Here is an 8,324-nt window from a genome sequence, read left to right as displayed (position 1 = left end):
TCCCGGAATAGAATCTTTGACGTGAAGAAGAAAAAGTGTAAGAAGTAGAGTTGAACATTCTAGGAGGCAGGAACATTCTGTAACACCCTAGAGGTGTGAAAGAGCTAAGACTGTTGATTGACCTAATAGTGGTCCCCCAACGTTTTTGACACCAGGGCCTGGTTTCGTGGAAGACAATTTTTCCACAGACCAGAGAGGGAAGAGATGTTTTTGGAATGATTCAAGCACATTACATTTATTGTGTACTTTACTTCAATTATTATTACATCAGTGCCGCCTCAGATCATCAGACATTAGATCCTGGACGTTGGAGACATGCCGTAGAGCGCAGAGCAGGAGATGGAAGAGGTTCAAGAGAGAAGGCTGGGGAGATGCAAGACCCAGATCATGAGGAGGCTTGAAGGCTAAGCTAGGAAAGTGGAATCCACTGTTGGATTTCACAGAGGCAAGCAAAATAATCCCATCTGCACCTTCTCTGTGTCACTTAGAAGTAGTACAGAGGATGCACTGTGTGGTAGAAAAGCCCGTGGGGAAATAAGCCTAGAGAGGAACAGTAGGAAGGCAGTGGAGGAGCAGGTTTAGATAGCGATTAGGAAAGTGGAACTGAGAGAACCACCCAAACAGCAGCTGGCAACGGGAGCAAACAGGGAAAAGGGATGCAGAGGGAGAATAGATTCAGAAACGACAATGAGTGCAATTCAAGGACCAGTCCAAGGAGAGGTCAATAGACAGCTCAGTATCTGGGGCTGACTTCAGGAGACTGGTTTGGCCTGGAAGTGATAATTAGATGATCAGTTCATAGATAACTATTGCGTTTACATTTGCACAAAGCTGAGTGTGTACAGAAGAGAGCCACAGAAGCACTCTTTGGGAGCACTAATATTTAAGGGATGAAAAAGAAAGTCAAGTCTGAGGTAATGCAGCCATAAATGAAGGAGGAAATCTAACATAGAAGAGAGTCAGAAATGACAGATAAGAAGAGTGCCACTCTTCTGAATGGTCTGAATGGCCTGTGGAATCCAACTATGCCAGGAAGAAAAGCACAGTTTAACTGGGCATTAATGACCTGAGCTTTCCTAGCGGCTCTGTGGTAAAGAATCGGACTGCAGGGCAGAAGACGTGGGTTCGATCCCTGATCCAGGAAGATTCCTTGGAGAGGGAAATGGCAACCCACTCCAGTATTCTTGCCTGGGAAATTCCATGGACAGAGGAGCCTGGTGGGCTACAGCCCATGGGGTCACAAGAGTTGGACACAACTTAGCAACTAAACAACAATAGCAAGCAATGACCTGAGCAGTTAAATGGGGAAGTAGAAATGAAAACAGTGTTCTGTGTAGAGATGCAAAAGGGGGTAAAGACACAGCATGTGTAGACCAACCTTTGGCTAAACTAGATTTTCAAGAAAGAAGGAGAGAGGAACAAATAGCAGGGAGTGGAAGGATTAGGAGGGTCCCTGCCACTGCCAGTTGGAACTTAGCAGTGGCTCTTAATTGCTGGCAGGACACAGGGAACCTTTTCAAATTGTACATGACTACAGATTACACAGACTATAAGATGTAAATCTCATAGTGAAGAAGTGAGGTGAGGGAACGAGAGAGGATCAAGAATACAGGATGCATCAGGGCAGGGCTTCTGGAGAGGAGTTTTTATAAGAACCTATGACAAACAATAAAATGGAATCAGATTAAGACTCAGAAGACCCGTAAATGCCTCTTGCTAGCTTTCAACCTTAGGCAATTTCTTCACCTCTCTGAGCCTAGGATCCTCATCTATAAAATAAGCTAAATACTAACTATCTTGCCTGGTTGTGGTGAGAATTAAACAGGATAATACGTGTGAAGAGCACCCTGGAAATTGGAAAGCCCTGTGCAATTGTGTGAGAAGATGGGCCCTCTTGCTGCCCTTCATCGTTTGCTGAGGTGCCTTTTCCGGTTGAAGTTATTTCAGATGCCGTGGAAAAGCTTTCTTCCAAACTAAAGGCATGATCTCTCTTTTCTGGGGATTTCTATCTTTTTTTTTGTTCCTACTTACTTGCAATGAAGAGTTCTGTGGATAAATAAGAAGAGAAATGTTTTTAATTTTTTTAATGTTAAAATAGGACTAATCACTATCTTAAAAATTGGTGGGGATACACATGAAAATATTCAAACATATTTCTTTCTAGATATTTAATCCAATTATAACCTTTGTGAAAATCTCTGTTGTGTGATCACTGCCTTAGATAATGAAGACATTAGACCCTGCCTGCTAAGGTACAAGTGACCAGCAGACCAACAGGCCCTCCAAATATCCATTTCCTTCCCCGCTTGATTGTTTTAAATTAGCACTTCTCTCTCAGTCCAATAAAACACACTCCCATTATATTTGCCATGCAGTTGCTAATATCTATATTTTTTAATTAAAACATTTCTCAGAAAGACTTGGCATTTAAAAAACTACAAAGTTAACAAAAAACACCTGTGGTAGCTATTTTAGACTAAAATGAAGATTGCAAACCAGCACACCGTAGGCCCAGGCTGTCCCCACAGACAGATGTGCTTTATTTGAGCTGTAGACTGTTTAGAAAATAACACTAATAACAGCCAATATTTAAAATTTGATTTTTTTTTATATTTAAACATACCAATTTCTACTGCCTCTTGGAACATTGGAAGATCAGGCAACTCAAGGCAGGGCCTTTATTCCCCTAAATAAAAACAAATGGCTCTGTCTCCATGTCATCCCAAGCCGTGTGTGTGTGTGTGTGTGTGTTTGTGTGTGTGTGCGTGTGTGCGTGTGACTCAGTTGTGTTTGACTCTTTGTGAGCCCACGCCTCCTCTGGCTGGTACCCACAGATCCCTGGAGATTTCAAACTGTGTGACCCCTGGGTTAAAGTCAAACTAAGTATAACACAACGGAAGGGTAGAAGTTTGTTTCTAACGATAGTGACTAAAATAAAGAAAAAGGAAGTCCAAATACCTGGGCTGGAGTACCTGATTTTTAGCTCTTAACATTCTGTCTGCCTCAGTATAGGGCTCTACAGCACTGGAAGTTAAATCTTTTCCTTTGTGTACTTAGTTGTATGATAGAGATTAAAATAAAAGCAACAACTTCCTTTGGGAAAGGCCAAAAGCATACCCCCAAAGAAAATGTGTATTACTTCAAAAGCTGAGGCAAGCAGCCAAAAGATTCCAGAAGGCTCTTCCTAGCCTCACAAGGTCAAGAAACTCTGATGACCTGTGACGGCATGCAAAGACATCTGGTAGACCACACTTTACAGTTCAGAAGATAAAGCTCATTCTCAGTTTTATTAACACAGACTTACTGGCCATGGCTGGTCTTTGCGACACAGAAGAAATTCCCAAGCAGTGCATTCTTGGGCTCCTGTCAAGTGGTCTGTTGTCTGTGGAATTTCCTATTTTCCAGCCCCAGAACAGAAAGCAACACGCACCCCCCGCAACCTCGGCTTTGGCCGACATGAGATTTAAAGAGGATCATTTGTTTTCATTACAGCCCCTTGAAGCCCTTCCTTCCCTCCTCATTAATGAATTTCCAGTCTTTCATCAAAAAACAAAAACAAAAAAACAAACACAGAAAGGGACCTGACGGAGGACATGGTTAAGTGGCTGGCACGCATAGCAGTGCCGGCTTTAAAGAGAGGAGACGGCCATTTACTGATTGCAGGGAGGGGTTGACATCCTTGGTTAGTATGCTAATTTCATCTCCTGCATTTAACATTCAGATCAGGTCCGTACAGGCCCTCCAGAGCAGCAGAGTCCAGGAATGGGTGGCTGTCTGCCTTGCAGCATTGAACAGTCTCTGCATGAATTACATAAATGCCCCAACATTCCGTCTGCTCTGACTTCACTCTCTTCCTTCCTCTCTAAAGACACACAGACCACAGAGCCATACACATGTGAGCACACACTCCACATGATGCTGTCACGTGTGCGCACACACACACACACACACACACACACAGACCCTACAGACATAGGTCTCTATGAATGCTGAAGACATGCAGTGTAAGATATCCGAGTCATCCACAACTGGCTTAATTTCTCCTCCTTTGAGTCTCCAAGGCACACTTCTGCAGGATGTATGTCTCCTGCTCAGGAAACTTGCAATGTACTGAGGTATCTGAAATAAGGAAGCAATATGAAGAGTAAATCCCCAGTGAAAAGGAACACATCTTTCTATTGACCTTCCAGTCCCAGAATCCTTACAAAAAAAAAAAAACAAAACCAAAAAACTCTACTCATCTGTAGGGGCACCAGATAGCTCAGTTAACTGAACACCCAGAAAGAAGAAAGAGCCAGGTCATTTTATTCCTTGGGGTACCCACTTTGTCATGGTATGTTTGGAATCCTGTATTAAACCAGTATTTCATCCTGGCTGGTTTTGGACTCACCAAGCCACAGCTGGGTGACAAGGGAACAGGAATCCCAAACTCGCTCCCACGTGGCGATCCAAATGGCAAAGATAGTCACCTGGCACAGTTTGCCTAGCGCCCAGACATCAGAAAACTGAATTTCCTCAGCCTCCTTTTCCTAGCATTTTTCTGTAGCATTGCAGCAGTTTCCTGGAGACAAAATCACCAGCTCCTGTTATCAGAAGGCACATTTAGGGGTTGCTTTGAATAGACAGAAGCTATTTTGAGCAAGCAGGAGCTCCAGTTAAAAGGAAAGGAAAGGTTGGTTTTTAATGTTTTGTTTTGTTTTCTCAAAGTGTGACATAACCGTGTCATCTGGCATGCCATGGTTCCTTCCTCTGGCTACTCTGGTGGACCCTGGTCCTGACCCCTGGTGCCCACGCAATATTCCACTTTTGGCTGAGGAACACCGGACAGTTCCTGTGGGAGCTTCCGACAGGAGCGATGGGTGTTTTCTCCAAGCTGCGGACTTGATTTGCCTCGATTTTTTTTTTTTTTTTTTTGGCTCTGGTCCAAGATGTTTTCCTGTCATCATTTCACTGTCTTTTCCAGTAATCCCTTTTTTAAACATGGCCAACAATTAGTCGATTTATCTCCACCACCACCACCACCCCCACCCCCATCTCCACGCAAACACGCACTCCACTGAGCCCCATCACTGTCTTGTTTTGCCTTGAAGTCTAAGAAATTACAGCTTCTCATTAGCTGGAGAGCACGTTTGGAACGGCTTTGTATTTACTCACTTAGTAAGTGATGCTGGCCTTTTTAATTATTCTCCCTCCGCGTGCCATCACAGAGCTGCAAGCTGTTCCAGGCAAGCCAAGCGACTGCGTGTCCTCCGCCAGGCAGTTGGAAGTAATCGTGTTTTACCTCACTGCTGCTGCTTTCTTCCTCTCCTGTCAGCAAGCCAAGGAATCCCCCCAAAGCTCTTACGTAGGAGATACCAAAACCGTGAGTCACTTCTGGCTCCCCAAGCAGAGGGAGCGCAGGGCACCGTGAACGGAACAGCAGACCCAAGATGGGGCTTTCCTCCCAGCCCAGCCCTGGGGCCAGGTGTGCAGCCGTGGCTTCGTCTTTCTTGCTGTTGCTCCCTCTTTCTCCTCCACCCTCATCCGCTCCTTCGTTTGCCAGCGCCTTCCTCTTCCTTCCTTTCTGTGTTGCCGACAGCCGCAGACCCAGCAAGAGCTGGGTCCCTCTCGCCTTCTGTTGTTTTTCCTCCCCTGCAGCAGGCTTTGGCTGCTACCTCTGCAAGCTGGATCACCAAAGACACACGACTCCCTCACAATGAATAATCAATACAGATATTGATCTGTGGAAAATGTTTGTAAATTCCTGAAAGGGAATCAGGAGCAGGGGGCAGGGAGGCTCGTGGGGGACGACGACTGGAGTGCCGGTGGCGGAAGGCAGCCGAACTGGATTTGGATCCCAAGGCTGGCTGGCTCCGAGGTGACGGTACCGGAATGCGTGCGAACGAGGGTGCGCGCGTGTGAGTGCGCGGGTGACGCCGGTGTTGTGTATGCCCCTTTCTCTACAGCTGCTTTCCCTGAAGAATCAAGAGCCAAATGGTCGGGAGCCCCTGTCAGTGCCATGCCTTGGCTGCGGGCCAGCACTGTTTTGTTTTCATTATCACACGCTACTTTGCAATTTGCATAAATACAGGGTTATTTTTTATCGTGTCGCCCAAAAGATAAAAAAAAAAAAAAAAATAGAAGTCTTTGTTGTGTGCAAGAGGGGCTTGCTGCCTACTCATCATGGCTAAGGATTTAGCGTATATAGAGGGCTCCAGAAGAAATACCGGCAAAAGAAGTGGTAATCACAGAGGCGAAAGAATACAGGAGAGCCGAAGAGAGGAATTTAAAGATAACTGCAGGGTATTCAACTTGATGGAACCAAATATTAGGAATACGTTTTCCTCTGTGGAGGAGTGGTAGCGCCTTAGAAAAGCGAAGAAGAAATAAAGACCACCAAGGTCTAACCAGTGGCCTATAGTATACACATGTCACTCTTAACGACTGGAATGAGCGATTTATCTTTGGCGGACACTGAACGCAAATTTGCTTTCTCTGCCCTCATCCAAAGCCTAGAAAGAATGGGAACAGATGGAGCGTTTCCAGCAGACAGGACGTTTCAGAACTTGGTCTGTTTTCCCCTCTTCCCTACAGCTTGAGCAGTTCAACCAGATCTCCAGAGCTGCATTTGCCCCAGTATTGAATGGAATTTGCATCCTCCCTTTGGCTTTTTCACCTTCAGGAAAGTGGGTACAACAGAGTCTTAAGCTAAATAGCAAGCTTTGGGTGACTTTCTTCCTGCATGCTCAGAGTCCTGGCTGCAGACAGAGATGGGGCCTCCTGAAGTTATGCCCCCAAGTGGATGGCAGGTGTGCTCTCGGGTCCCAGGAAGTAGCAACTTATTTCAGAAAAGCGTCTAGCTCTCTCAGGCCGTTGGATGGCCCCCTTCCCTTTGGTTTCCTGTCCTTTCAACTCTTGCCCACTCACTCTGTTTCTGTGATTCGATAGTAAAACCTCTCTCTGATCAGCCTACTCTTTTCTCTCACTGTTCTGTCTTCTCCTGCCCTGGCGACAGAAGGGAGGCGCCTCCTTTGAGATAGCTATCTAGAGTGAGACCTCTGCATGAGGACTCAATTCCAGCACCCCTGTCCTGCAAGGAGCCATTCGCTTTATCAGCCAGCAGCAGCCTCAGGAGGAACACGGATTTTTTTTTATTATTATTCCTTTTCTGGCTTCTGATTAGCTCCAGCAATCCAATTAGCAGAGGAATTTATATCACACAGGCCGAGGTGCCCCTACTCATCACACGGCTCAAGCCCACTCTTAAATTCTGTCGATAGTACATCTTCCCGTGACATGGATTAATTACAGTGCCAAGCCTTCCCGAGTAGGTCTACCCGTGAAAGTGTATGTGAATATCAGAATTAAAGAAGAGGCAAAAAGGATGATTTTTGTGTATCACTACATGATGCAAGAAGGCTGCGTGGTGCATCCTCCTTCCTGTGGGTCTCAGGTTGTTCTAGAGTATAACAAAAAGGCCAAGGGAGTATTATGGAGGATTCAAAGGTGGCTTAATCAGGGCCCACCCATGTATTTTCTTCCTATCGTTGATTGACACACGTATCATGAAACTTCAGAGCTCTTAGAGACTGACTAATTTCCTGCCTCCAGTGTATACTTCACCCAAAAGAGTTAAACTGTTTAAAATAGCTCCATGGAGAGAAATGACATTATCTTCATTGGTATTCCATTTCAATTGGGTACAATTGTGATATCATTGTACCCTTGCATCTATCTACAATTTCATTCCAAATTTATCCTTACATTCATCAATCTCTAGCATCTATCTCTCCATTCATCTCTCTATATTCATTTATATATCAACTATTTATTCTGCTTCCCAGTCATCTATTCATCCATGTGCATCTAGCTATCCATTTTCTAATCATGTATTGATCTATGAATACCTTTCTATTATCTGTCATCTACTTGCCTATCCATTTGTGTCTCTATTAATTCATTTGTCTGTATTATCCATCTATCTGTTTTTCTGTCTATTCATTAATCTATTCATGTATCTAGCCATTCAATCATCTATCATTTGCTTATCAGTTACCTTTTTACTTTGTGCCTTTTGTTAGCTATGATCTTAACAGAATCCCAGATTCACATTCTCAATCATTTTTAAGGTAAATAACACTCAATTTCCAACTGAAGTCTATACCCACTGTGCGCTTGGTTATCTGTTCTCTAGTTTAAGAGTATTGTAGCTATAGAAGTAAGTCAGTAAAATCGTATGGCTTTAAATGTGTTAAAAACCACAGGGAAGATATTTTATCCTGGATTTGTGGTACATTTTTCTTACTATAAGTATTCATTTCTACTCCCTTTAAACCATGGCTTTA

The 8,324-nt window shown here is 44.3% G+C and overlaps 1 long non-coding RNA gene across 1 annotated transcript; it reads right to left on the bottom strand.

Annotated features, from left to right (window-relative positions):
• Positions 1 to 3,269: 3,269 nt before the first annotated feature.
• On the bottom strand, positions 3,270 to 5,721 carry LOC120872679. Its single transcript, XR_005723313.1, has 2 exons — positions 5,155 to 5,721; positions 3,270 to 4,119 (listed from the first exon to the last, which is right to left on the bottom strand). It is a non-coding gene; the product is annotated as an uncharacterized LOC120872679 (long non-coding RNA).
• Between the last annotated feature and the right edge of the window lie 2,603 nt (positions 5,722 to 8,324).

This window comes from Oryx dammah, unplaced genomic scaffold (assembly GCF_014754425.2).
Source record: "Oryx dammah isolate SB20612 unplaced genomic scaffold, SCBI_Odam_1.1 HiC_scaffold_13, whole genome shotgun sequence".
Lineage (NCBI taxonomy): Eukaryota > Metazoa > Chordata > Mammalia > Artiodactyla > Bovidae > Oryx > Oryx dammah.
The sequence above is the reverse complement of the archived record's forward strand: the minus strand, read 5'-3'. Positions and strand labels throughout refer to the sequence as shown.